Source organism: Triticum dicoccoides, chromosome 4B, assembly GCF_002162155.2.
Source record: "Triticum dicoccoides isolate Atlit2015 ecotype Zavitan chromosome 4B, WEW_v2.0, whole genome shotgun sequence".
In the NCBI taxonomy this organism is placed as follows: Eukaryota; Viridiplantae; Streptophyta; class Magnoliopsida; order Poales; family Poaceae; genus Triticum; species Triticum dicoccoides.
Window position 1 is genome coordinate 471,284,798 of NC_041387.1, and position 13,188 is coordinate 471,297,985.

Genomic DNA, 13,188 nt, shown 5'->3' on the forward strand with positions numbered 1-13,188 from the left:
GGCGGGGCTGGCGGCTGCGGCGGCGGTGTTCGGCGGCGGCGGCTTGGGGCTCCAAGGGGGGCTCCGGGCTCGATATTTAAAGGAGGAAGGGGGGTGCGGCGGCTTGGGGGAGGGGGCAAGCAGCGACGGCGGGAGGCGGAGTCCGGCTCGGACTCTGCGGCGCCGCGGCACAGGCAAGGTGTAACGCCCTCGATGCGGCTATAGCTCCCACGTGTCGTGGCACGACTTAGAGACATAACCGCATTGAAAGCAATGTCGCAAGTTAGGCAATCATTACAACATCCCATGTAATACATAATAAAAGGGGGAGATAACATAGTTGGCTTACACTCGCCACGTCACATCAGAGTACATAAATAACATCCATCAAACAAACACTCATGGCCCGACTACGTCGCCAAAATAGAAAAGAACCCAACGTGCGACAAGGCCCTGAATCGATCCCCAACTAGGCACCACTACTGATCATCGGGAAAGGAAACATAATAACGCTGAGAGTCCTCGTCGAACTCCCACTTGAGCTCGTACTCGTCACCTGGAGCGAAATCACCTGGACCTGCATCTGGAGTTATAGTATCTGTGAGCCACAGGGACTCAGCAATCTCGCACCCTCGCGATCAAAACTATTTAAGCTCATAGGAATGGATAAGGCAAATATATGTGGAGCTGCAGCAAGCGACTAGCATATGTGGTGGCTAACTTATACGCAAAAGAGAGCGAGAAGAGAAGGCGAAGCACGAGCGAGAAGCTAAAGGAACATCCTGCGCAAGCATAACTCCAACACCGTGTCCACTTCCCAGACTCTGCCGAGAAGGGGCCATCACGGTAACACACACGGTTGATTCATTTTAATTAAGTTTAGTTCAAGTAATCTACAACCGGACATTAACAAATTCCCATCCGCCCATAACCGCGGGCACGGCTTTCGAAAGATCAATCCCTGCAGGGGGGTCCCAACTTATCCCATAACAAGCTCTCACGGTCAACGAAGGAATAGACCTCCACCCAAGACACACCGATCAGACTCGGTATCCCGGTACAACAAGATGATTCGACAGGTCAAAACAAGTCCAGCAACACCGCCCGAATGTGCCGACAAATCCCGATAGGAGCTGCACATATCTCTTTCTCAGGGCACGCTCGGATAGGTCAAGCTACGAGTAAAACCAACCCTCAAGTTTCCCCGAGGTGGCCCCGCAGGCTGCCTGGTTTGGACCAACACTCAGAGGAGCACTGGCCCGGGGGGGGGGGGTTAAAATAAGATGACCCTCGGGCTCCGGAAACCCAAGGGAAAAGAGGCTAGGTGGCAAATGGTAAAACCAATGTTGGGCATTGCTGGAAAAGCTTTAATCAAGGCGAACTATCAAGGGGTTCCCATTATAGCCCAACCGTGTAAGGGACGCAACAATCCGGGAACATAACACCGATATGACGGAAACTAGGGCGGCAAGAGTGGAACAAAACACTAGGCGAGAGGCCGAGCCTTCCACCCTTTACCAAGTATATAGATGCATTAAGATAACATAGCAATATAATGATATCCCAACAAGTAAAATAAATGTTCCAACAAGGAACGGCTCCAATCTTCACCTGCAGCTAACAACGCTATAAGAAGGGCTGAGCAAAGCGATAACATAGCCAATCAACGGTTTGCTAGGACAATGGTGGGTTAGAGGTTCAATCATGCAATTGGGAGGCTGACAAGCAAATGGTAGGCATCGTAGCAGTGGCAAAGCAAAAGAGCGAGCAAACTAGCATAGCAAAGATAGTAGTGATTTCGAGGGTATGATCATCTTGCCTGCACAGTTGTCAGAGTTGACTGGATCCTCACAAGCAAACTCAACGGGCTCCTCGGTAGCGAACTCGTCTCCCGGCTCTACCCAACAAGACAAACAAGCAACAAGGATACAATCAACCACGGGCAAGACCAAGCAATATGATGAAATGACGATATGCTATGCGGGATGCGATGCGGGATGCAAAATGCAAGATATGACAGGAAATGCATGAACCTGGCATCAACTTGGAAAACCAAGTGTGCCACTGGATAGAGGGGAAGAAATCACCTGAAAACAATATAAATATCATAGGAATCGGAGCTATGGTTTGGAAATGGCGAGCGTTTTACGAAACGAACCGATCTGCGATATACAGCAAGTAGGCTCCTAAATGCAACGAAATGAACATGCTACAGCCACCCAACATGAAAACGAAATACATGGCAGTGATGTACACAAGATGGTTAACAAAACACTAGCACTGAGCCATAGGCAAATTCATCCATTAAGAGGTTCAAACAAGCATGGCTAAAACACAAATGCAAAACAGATTCCAGACTTAGTGAAATTAACACTAGTCTGAAATTTCAGATCACGATGCTCTCTTCGGAGCAGCAAAACAACATGATAGAAAACCTGAACATGACAAGTAAGAACATGGCATGGAGCTACTCGACAAGCTTAACAAAACACCCAAAGTGACCTGGGGCCAAAAGGGTTCACAAAATACTCTACCGAGCTCACGAACATAGCTCGAACACAATCAGTTTTCAGACTTAGTGAAAACTGAGACACGCTGAAATATAACTCACGAAGGCATGTAAACGAGCTCGATGCACTCACTACGGTGCAAGTCATGACAAGGAAAGCCTATAACCATCAAGAAGGCACAATGTGCTAGCTACACATGGCAAGAACGAAGGCATAGCATGCATGGAACACTAACGGTAGCATTGGCCAAATCGCAAACAAGTTCACGATCTGCCCAGATTAACAACGAAGCAAAAGTTGAGCTCGATTGAGTCAACCCAGAGCACTCCACATATGCAAACAAAGACATGGATGGATAGAGCATAACATAAATATCAAAATTCCCTTACTAATCATCCTCAAAAGAGGCACGGATCACTAGGAAACAAGCTGGACATATAGCATCATGAACTAAAATATCCCAGACTTAGTGAAAATCACTAAGTCTCTGAAATCAGCAATCTCAAGTACCTCTCTTCGCAAGCTTGCACAAGACAACACACACATCCTAAAAATGCATGGGTGACACCTTTGGAAAGAAGACAAAATGCTTAACAATTCATCCCAAAGGGGCACAGGCATATCATGCACGAATTAAGCATGGCCAAAATGACAAAAGTGCATGATGAACTAAGGGATCTGCAATTTAACTCACGAAGCCTCCTTCTAACAGCATTTTGGGTATCAATATGACCTCAAATGCAAATGATGCAATGGAATGAAATGATGTACATATCGAGTCGAAGATTTTGATATATCATACGCCCAAAACGGAGCTACGGTTGCGAAGATACAAGCAGTCAAAGATAGCACGAAAATTAGGGTTTCGGGGGAGAGAGGTCAACCCAGATCTAGATCCAGCCGCACTGTAGCAGTGGCAGGACTCCCGAGGTTCACCGGCCCGACTTGGAGCCCGCCGGCGTCGGACTTGGCGCGGAGGAGGGGCTCGCCGGCCGGGAGGGAGAGGGCGGCGGGGCCGGTGAGTCGCCGGCGGGGAGGCGCGGACGGCGGCGGGGTCGGCCGGCGTCGGGGATGCCGCGGAACGGCGCGGCGGGGCGCTGCCGGACCGGGGAGGCGAGCGGCGGCGGGGAGGCGGCCCGCGGCGGTGCCGGTCACCGGCGTCGGGGAAGGAGGCGGCGCAGGCATCGGGGTTGGGCGCGGGGAGCGGCGGCGCGGAGACGGGCCGCGGGGGCCGGCCTCGGGCTCCCGGGCCTCGGCGGCGGCGATGTGGGCCTCGCCCACGTGGCGGCGCGGGACTCGCTGCAGCGGCGGGGCGGACAACGTCCGGCGCGGGCGGACACGTCCGGCGGTGGCGGGGTTGATCTGTTTTTTTTAGCTAGGGTTTGAGACGAGGGGATCGGGGATTTGGAGGAGGGGGTCTATATATAGGCATAGAGGGAGCTAGGAGAGTCCAAATGAGGTGCGGTTTTCGCCCACACGATCGTGATCGAACGACCGAGACGATGGAGCAGAGTTTGGTGGGTTTTGGGCCAAATTGGAGGGGTGTTGGGCTGCAACACACACAAGGCCTTTTCGGTCCCTCGGTTAACCGTTGGAGTATCAAACGAAGTCCAAATGATACGAAACTTGACAGGCGGTCTACCGGTAGTAAGCCAAGGCCGCATGGCAAGTCTCGGTACAATCCGGAAATGTTTAATCCCCACACACGAAAGAAAGCTAGAAAAGGCCACCGGAGGAGAACGAAGCGCCGGAATGCCAAACGGACAACGGGGAAAATGCTCGAATGCATGAGATGACCATGTATGCAAATGCAATGCACGTGATGGCATGATAAGAGATGCACGAAAAAGAAAAACAACACACGGAGACAAAGACCCGAACCCGAGAAATAAATATAACTTAGCGCCGGAGACGGCAAGAGTTGGATACAAATATGGAAAGTATATCTGGGGCGTTACAACACTCCACCACTACGAAAAGATCTCGTCCCGAGATCTAGGACTGAAAGAACTCCGGGTACTCAGAACGGAGGTGATCCTCGCGTTCCCAGGTAGCTTCACGGTCGGAATGGTGAGACCACTTGACTTTGAGGAATTTGATTGACTTGTTGCGAGTCTTGCGTTCAGTCTCTTCAAGAATAGCGACTGGGTGCTCACAATAAGAGAGATCTTCTTGGAGCTCAATGTCCTCGAAGTTCACGGTGCGTTCATGCGTCTTGAAGCACTTACGAAGCTGAGAGACATGGAACACATCATGAACATTTGCAAAGTTTGAAGGAAGCTCAAGTTGATAGGCGAGGTCGCCTCTCTTGCTGACAATCTTGAAAGGTCCCACGTATCTAGGGGCAAGCTTCCCTTTGATACCGAAGCGACGAGTACCTTTCATAGGAGAGACGCGGAGGTAAACGTGATCTCCGATCTCGAAAGCCAGATCACGGTGCTTACTATCATAGTAGCTCTTCTGGCGGGACTGGGCTGCTTTGAGGTTATCACGAATGACTTTGCACATTTCTTCTGCCTCTTTGATTAGATCATTGCCCAGCAGCTGACGTTCACCGGTTTCAGACCAGTTGAGAGGGGTACGGCACTTCCTGCCATACAAAATTTCAAAAGGGGCCTTGCCCGAACTTGCTTGAAAGCTGTTGTTGTATGAGAATTCAGCATAAGGAAGACAATCCTCCCACTTCATGCCGAAGGAGATCACACAAGCCCTGAGCATATCTTCAAGAATTTGGTTGACACGCTCGACTTGACCGCTTGTTTGAGGATGGAAAGCTGTGCTGAAGCGGATGTTGGTGCCCATGGCCTTCTGAAAAGAATCCCAAAACTTGGAGGTAAAGATGCTGCCACGGTCTGAAGATATCACTTGAGGAATACCGTGCAGAGAGACAATGCGAGAGGTATAGAGTTCCGCCAATTGAGCTGCAGTGATCGACTCTTTGATAGGCAGAAAGTGAGCCACTTTGGTGAGCTTGTCGATGACAACGAAGATAGCATCATTGCCACGCTTGGACTTTGGAAACCCAGTCACGAAGTCCATTTCAATGTGGTCAAACTTCCATTCTGGAATGGCAAGAGGTTGGAGGAGACCTGCTGGCCTTTGGTGTTCTGCCTTCACTCTTCTGCAGACATCACACTCGTTCACGAATTGAGCGATCTCGCGCTTCATTCGAGTCCACCAATAAGCTTGCTTGAGATCCTGATACATCTTCGTACTACCAGGGTGGATGGAGAGGAGAGAGTTGTGAGCCTCGTTCATGATCACCTTACGAAGTTCACCTTTGGGCACAACAATTCGATCCTCGAAGAAGAGAGTGTCCTTGTCATCAAGTCGGTAGCACTTGTACTTGGACTGACTCTTTGCAATACCAATCTTCACCTTCTTCACCATATCATCAAGAAGCTGGGCTTGGCGAATCTGGTCTCCCAAGGTAGGAGAAACTCGAAGGTTGGCGAGGAAACCTTGAGGAACAATTTGCATATTAAGTTTGCGGAAAGCTTCACAAAGCTCGGGTTGATAAGGCTTGAGAATCAGACTGTTGCAATATGCTTTTCTGCTCAAAGCGTCAGCAATCACATTGGCCTTGCCTGGAGTATACTCGATACTCGGATTGTACTCTTGAATCATCTCGACCCATCGAGTCTGCCTGAGGTTGAGATTAGGCTGAGTGAAGATGTACTTGAGACTCTTGTGATCAGTGAAAATATCCACTTTCCTTCCCAATAGAAGATGTCTCCAAGTCAAAAGAGCATGCACCACTCCCGCCAACTCGAGATCATGAGTGGGGTAGTTCTTCTCATTAGGTTTCAACTGGCGAGAGGTATAAGCAACAACTTTCTTCTCTTGCATCAGTACAGCACCGAGACCTTGGAGAGAGGCATCACAAAAGACCTCGTACGGCTTGGTTTCATCAGGCGGAGTCAGAACTGGAGCAGTGATCAATTTCTCTTTCAAAGTGTTGAAAGCAATATCACACTCCGGAGACCAAACGTACTTGACGTGCTTCTGAAGAAGATTTGAGAGAGGCTTGGCGATCTTAGAAAAGTTTTCAACGAATCTTCTGCAATAGCTTGCGAGACCGAGGAAACTGCGGAGTTGCTTTACGTTCTGAGGAGGTTCCCAATTCACAATTGCAGACACCTTCTCAGGATTCACGGAAATGCCCTTGGCAGAGATGATATGACCAAGATAAAGAACCTCATCGAGCCAAAATTCACACTTGGAGAACTTGGCGTAGAACTGATGTTCTCTGAGCTTGTCAAGAACCAAACGCAAGTGCTTGGCATGATCTTCCTTGTTCTTGGAGAAAACCAGAATGTCGTCGAGATAGACCAAAACAAATTCATTGGTGTAGGGGCTGAAGATGAAGTTCATCATGCGAGAGAACGTCGGAGGAGCGTTGGCGAGGCCAAAAGACATGACGGTGTATTCATATGAACCAAAGCTTGTTCTGAACGCCGTCTTGGGAATATCTTGCTCACGAATACGAATCTGATGATAACCCATACGGAGATCAAGCTTGGAGAATACTTGAGCACCTTTGAGTTGTTCGAACAGCTCATTGATGTTGGGAAGTGGGTATTTGTTCTTGATGGTCTTCTTGTTCACTGGACGGTAATCAACACAAAGTCGACTCGATCCATCCTTCTTCTTCATAAAAAGAACACCACAACCCCACGGAGAAGTACTAGGCCGGATGAGACCCAATCTTTCTTGCTCATCGAGTTGTTTCTTCAACTCCTTCAACTCTTCGGGGCCGAGCTTGTAAGGACGTTTGCACACAGGTTCCGTGCCAGGCTCAAGTTCAATAACGAATTCAACTGGCCGGTGCGGAGGCATTCCTGGGAGCTCTTCTGGAAAGACGTCTTGATACTCACAAACAACCGGAATCTGCGAAATAGCATCCAATTCACCCTTCTCATTGAGAGAAAACAACCGGATGGTATTATCCCGAGCGGCAAAGACAATGACATCCTCAGACGAATGAGTCAGTTGAATCTGTCTGGCTGCACAATCAAGCTGAGCTTTATGCTTAGAGAGCCAGTCCATCCCGAGAATAAGAGCGATATCCGAGTTACCAAGAACCATAGGAGAAGCAAGAAACTTGAAATCGCCCATCGTGATAGCGACATCTGGCACCTCCAGACTTGCACTCAAACGTTTGCCAGGAGAAACGATATCCATATGTTTACCCAAATGAGAAGAAACGAACTCATGCTTGGTAAAAAATGGCTTTGACATGAAACAATGCGATGCACCCGTGTCAAAAAGAACTTTTGCAGGAATATCATTAATAGGAAGGTTACCCATAATGACATCTGAAGAATCCTCAGCCTGAGCTGCATTCAGCATATTGACCTTGGCGTGCTTGGGATTGTGCTTGACCACAGCTGTACTTGCCGATCTGACAGGAGGAGGAGGAGGAAGATGCCTCTGGTTGGTACACTTGTTGGCATAGTAACCCTTCTGTTGGCACTTGTTGCACGTGACCTCTGAAAGCGGACGGTGATAAGGAGCACTCGGTCTTGGCGCTTGAGACGAAGACTTGTTCTGAAAGCCTGGGTTGGGTGGGTGGGAGAAACCACTGCCACCTTTGCTCTTCTGCTGATACGGCTGACGGAACGGAGGAGGAGGAAGCCAATACTTCTGCTGCTTGACCACTTGAGTAGAGGAAGACGGAGTAACATCTCTGGCACGCTTCCTGGAAGCATCACACCTCATCTGAGCAGCCTCTTGCTTTAGTGCCATGTTGTAGAACTCATCGTATCTCAACGGCTCAAAGAGGACAAGAGCGAGCTGAATTTCCTCACGAAGACCACCCCTGAACTGATAGATCATGCTCTTCTCATCAGGAACATCCTGCTTGGCAAAACGGGCGAGCTTCTGGAACAACTTGTTGTAGTCGTAGACAGACAAAGAGCCTTGCTTCAGATTGCGGAATTCCTGACGCTTACTCTCAACCACACTTTGAGGAATGTGATGAGCGCGGAAATCTTGACGAAAATCATTCCAAGTGATCAAACGTCCACCTCTGGAATCCTTGTACTGCTGGAACCACTCTGCAGCCTGATCTTTGAGCTGGAAAGAAGCAAACTTGACGAAATCTTCAAGCCTGACGTTGCTGCATTCAAAATGCTTGCCCAGATCCACTAGCCAATCGTCAGCATCGGTAGCCTCAACACAACCGCTGAACGTCTTTGGACCATTAGCAAGGAACTGGTTCAGTGTAGCAAAGTGGTGCTGATTGTTGCCTTGATTCCCTTGACTGCCTTGATTCCGCTCTTGGAGGATTTGCATGATCAACTGTGTATTTGCATTAGTAGCGTCCATCACAGCTTGCCATGCTTCCGGAGGAGGCGGAGGTGGAGGCGGATCAGGATTCGGAGTCGTGCGCGTTGGAGGAGCCATCCTGAACAGGTTGACCACCATTAGCACATTGATAGACAACAATATAGAAGCTGAATCCAACGGAATGAAAATTGCAACATATAGTCTTCACATCCGAACAAAATGAACGAATGCATTCCTCTTCAAATGGTCACATATCCATAAATTGAGAAGCCACGTAGAATTAAGGTAGAGAAACAATTCAACAAGGTACGGATCAAGAACGAATAATCGGTAAGAAATCCCAATCTCAAACCAATATCCGTGGAAGAAGAACTAGAGCTACTAGAATTCCCACCTATGAAATTCCCGAACCTTTCCGGTTATGCAATCAGGTGTTGGGGATACAGGGGAAGCATAATATCTCACCCAAACTAGCAAATCCTACATCCAGCTGTATCCATCCTTCAACACATAACCAAGAAAACTTCGGAAACCATCTACCTCAACCTTCGAAAAGCATCCGTTATACAAGTTATGGCGATACTCCCGAACTCCCGCCCCAGTACTGGGTGGCGTCGAGGTTATCTCACCAACGAACTGCATAAAGAGATTTTCGATGTCGGCGAACATATCTCAAGTATACCAGAATTGCAACGATAAAATTATGATGACAAAACCTCAGAGCTCAACTCCCCGGGACACTTCCACTAAACCCCTGACAGGAGGCACCAAGACAGTATTCTCATCATAAGCCATCGGAACAAATCCAAGATACTCACGTGATCCTAAATTTTTTTTAGTGAAATTTGAGAAGAGAAGAGTCAAAACTCTACGCCAGGATGCCTTACCAGAGCGATGAGGAGGCTGGGAAGTAAAAAGAATTCCTAAGCTCTCCGATATATAATTCCTAAGGACTCAAAACATTTTTCTAGACACAACTCGGCTGCTAAAAACGATCAAGCAATGGGGGCTCCTAAGGTCGGGGAAGGCTCTGATTACCAACTTGTAACGCCCTCGATGCGGCTATAGCTCCCACGTGTCGTGGCACGACTTAGAGAGATAACCGCATTGAAAGCAATGTCGCAAGTCAGGTAATCATTACAACATCCCATGTAATACATAATAAAAGGGGGAGATAACATAGTTGGCTTACACTCGCCACGTCACATCAGAGTACATAAATAACATCCATCAAACAAACACTCATGGCCCGACTACGTCGCCAAAATAGAAAAGAACCCAACGTGCGACAAGGCCCTGAATCGATCCCCAACTAGGCACCACTACTGATCATCGGGAAAGGAAACATAATAACGCTGAGAGTCCTCGTCGAACTCCCACTTGAGCTCGTACTCGTCACCTGGAGCGAAATCACCTGGACCTACATCTGGAGTTATAGTATCTGTGAGCCACAGGGACTCAGCAATCTCGCACCCTCGCGATCAAAACTATTTAAGCTCATAGGAATGGATAAGGCAAATATATGTGGAGCTGCAGCAAGCGACTAGCATATGTGGTGGCTAAATTATACGCAAAAGAGAGCGAGAAGAGAAGGCGAAGCACGAGCGAGAAGCTAAAGGAACATCCTGCGCAAGCATAACTCCAACACCGTGTCCACTTCCCAGACTCCGCCGAGAAGGGGCCATCACGGTAACACACACGGTTGATTCATTTTAATTAAGTTTAGTTCAAGTAATCTACAACCGGACATTAACAAATTCCCATCCGCCCATAACCGCGGGCACGGCTTTCGAAAGATCAATCCCTGCAGGGGGGTCCCAACTTAGCCCATAACAAGCTCTCACGGTCAACGAAGGAATAGACCTCCACCCAAGACACACCGATCAGACTCGGTATCCCGGTACAACAAGATGATTCGACAGGTCAAAACAAGTCCAGCAACACCGCCCGAATGTGCCGACAAATCCCGATAGGAGCTGCACATATCTCTTTCTCAGGGCACGCTCGGATAGGTCAAGCTACGAGTAAAACCAACCCTCGAGTTTCCCCGAGGTGGCCCCGCAGGCTGCCTGGTTCGGACCAACACTCAGAGGAGCACTGGCCCGGGGGGGTTAAAATAAGATGACCCTCGGGCTCCGGAAACCCAAGGGAAAAAGAGGCTAGGTGGCAAATGGTAAAACCAATGTTGGGCATTGCTGGAAAAGCTTTAATCAAGGCGAACTATCAAGGGGTTCCCATTATAGCCCAACCGCGTAAGGGACGCACAATCCGGGAACATAACACCGATATGACGGAAACTAGGGCGGCAAGAGTGGAACAAAACACTAGGCGAGAGGCCGAGCCTTCCACCCTTTACCAAGTATATAGATGCATTAAGATAACATAGCAATATAATGATATCCCAACAAGTAAAATAAATGTTCCAACAAGGAACGGCTCCAATCTTCACCTGCAGCTAACAACGCTATAAGAAGGGCTGAGCAAAGCGGTAACATAGCCAATCAACGGTTTGCTAGGACAATGGTGGGTTAGAGGTTCAATCATGCAATTGGGAGGCTGACAAGCAAATGGTAGGCATCGTAGCAGTGGCAAAGCAAAAGAGCGAGCAAACTAGCATAGCAAAGATAGTAGTGATTTCGAGGGTATGATCATCTTGCCTGCACAGTTGTCAGAGTTGACTGGATCCTCACAAGCAAACTCAACGGGCTCCTCGGTAGCGAACTCGTCTCCCGGCTCTACCCAACAAGACAAACAAGCAACAAGGATACAATCAACCACGGGCAAGACCAAGCAATATGATGAAATGACGACATGCTATGCGGGATGCGATGCGGGATGCAAAATGCAAGATATGACAGGAAATGCATGAACCTGGCATCAACTTGGAAAACCAAGTGTGCCACTGGATAGAGGGGAAGAAATCACCTGAAAACGATATAAAGATCATAGGAATCGGAGCTACGGTTTGGAAATGGCGAGCGTTTTACGAAACGAACCGATCTACGATATACAGCAAGTAGGCTCCTAAATGAAACGAAATGAACATGCTACAGCCACCCAACATGAAAACAAAATACATGGCAGTGATGTACACAAGATGGTTAACAAAACACTAGCACTGAGCCATAGGCAAATTCATCCATTAAGAGGTTCAAACAAGCATGGCTAAAACGCAAATGCAAAACAGATTCCAGACTTAGTGAAATTAACACTAGTCTGAAATTTCAGATCACGATGCTCTCTTCGGAGCAGCAAAACAACATGATAGAAAACCTGAACATGACAAGTAAGAACATGGCATGGAGCTACTCAACAAGCTTAACAAAACACCCAAAGTGACCTGGGGCCAAAAGGGTTCACAAAATACTCTACCGAGCTCACGAACATAGCTCGAACACAATCAGTTTTCAGACTTAGTGAAAACTGAGACACGCTGAAATATAACTCACGAAGGCATGTAAACGAGCTCGATGCACTCACTACGGTGCAAGTCATGACAAGGAAAGCCTATAACCAGCAAGAAGGCACAATTTGCTAGCTACACATGGCAAGAACGAAGGCATAGCATGCATGGAACACTAACGGTAGCATCGGCAAAATCACAAACAAGTTGACGATCTGCCCAGATTAACAACGAAGCAAAAGTTGAGCTCGATTGAGTCAACCTAGAGCACTCCACATATGCAAACAAAGACATGGATGGATAGAGCATAACATAAATATCAAAACTCCCTTACTGATCATCCTCAAAAGAGGCACGGATCACTAGGAAACAAGCTGGACATATAGCATCATGAACTAAAATATCCCAGACTTAGTGAAAATCACTAAGTCTCTGAAATCAGCAATCTCAGGTACCTCTCTTCGCAAGCTTGCACAAGACAACACACACATCCTAAAAATGCATGGGTGACACCTCTGGAAAGAAGACAAAATGCTTAACAATTCATCCCAAAGGGGCACAGGCATATCATGCACGAATTAAACATGGCCAAAATGACAAAAGTGCATGATGAACTAACGGATCTGCAATTTAACTCACGAAGCCTCCTTCTAACAGCATTTTGGGTATCAAGATGACCTCAAATGCAAATGATGCAATGGCATGAAATGATGCACATGTCGAGTCGAAGATTTTGATATATCATACGCCCAAAACGGAGCTACGGTTGCGAAGATACAAGCAGTCAAAGATAGCACGAAAATTAGGGTTTCGGGGAGAGAGGTCAACCCAGATCTAGATCCAGCCGCACTATAGCAGTGGCACGACTCCCGAGGTTCACCGGCCCGACTTGGAGCCCGCCGGCGTCGGACTTGGCGCGGAGGAGGGGCTCGCCGGCCGGGAGGGAGAGGGCGGCGGGGCCGGTGAGTCGCCGGCGGGGAGGCGCGGACGGCGGCGGGGTCGGCC